Source organism: Pipistrellus kuhlii, unplaced genomic scaffold (assembly GCF_014108245.1).
Source record: "Pipistrellus kuhlii isolate mPipKuh1 unplaced genomic scaffold, mPipKuh1.p scaffold_m20_p_23, whole genome shotgun sequence".
NCBI lineage: Eukaryota > Metazoa > Chordata > Mammalia > Chiroptera > Vespertilionidae > Pipistrellus > Pipistrellus kuhlii.
Window position 1 is genome coordinate 1,204,851 of NW_023425522.1, and position 816 is coordinate 1,205,666.

Consider the following 816-nt stretch of genomic DNA (forward strand, 5'->3'; position numbering starts at 1 on the left):
GCCCACCTGGCCAGCTGAGGGCGAAGGCCACTGCGCTGGGCTGCTGCTCGGAACCCATGGCCTGGGGCACCTGTGGGCATGTCTGAGAATCGAGCCAAAGCTCAGAGCAGAGGGGTCAGGCTTCCCTCTGCAGTGCTAAGGTCACAGCACCGGGGAATAAGCTACGAGCGCAGGTGCTTCTTCATTGCCACAGTGCGCCAGAGGAAGCCAAATAACTCGGTAAGTGAAGCTCCTGGCATCGTTCCAATAGCTCTGCCCTACCAGCTGTCTCAAGGAGTGAAGGCTAAATAGGGTTACATTTTTCCAGAATAACTGTAACAGAGCTGTGAGAAAGTGAGGTTTAGATTTATACTCCTTACCCTGTTGCCCTGAAAATAAGACAGAATCTTATATTAATTTTTGCTCCCAAAGATGCGCTAGGTCTTATTTTCAGGGGATGTCTTATTTTTCCATGAAGAATACGGTACACATTTATTGTTAAATGAAAACAAAGGAAATTTGTTACCTGTATATGGTACGGGCTAGTACGGTAGTTGTCAACACAAAGCAAACTGTGAATCCTACAGTATCAAGAATTTACTCATTTATTCAATGACAATCATGTCATCATCTTCTGGAACATCATAGCAATCCAATTCCTGAATTTCCTGGTGAATTTCTTGTGACTCCATTTCTTTCAGAATCAGTGGATCAAATCTCTCATGTTTACCCTAGGGGGGCCTTATTTTCGGGGGATGCCTTATATTTCCCTCAGAAGGAAACCTGTAAGTAGGTCTTATTTTCGGAGGATGTCTTATTTTCGGGGAAACACGGTAA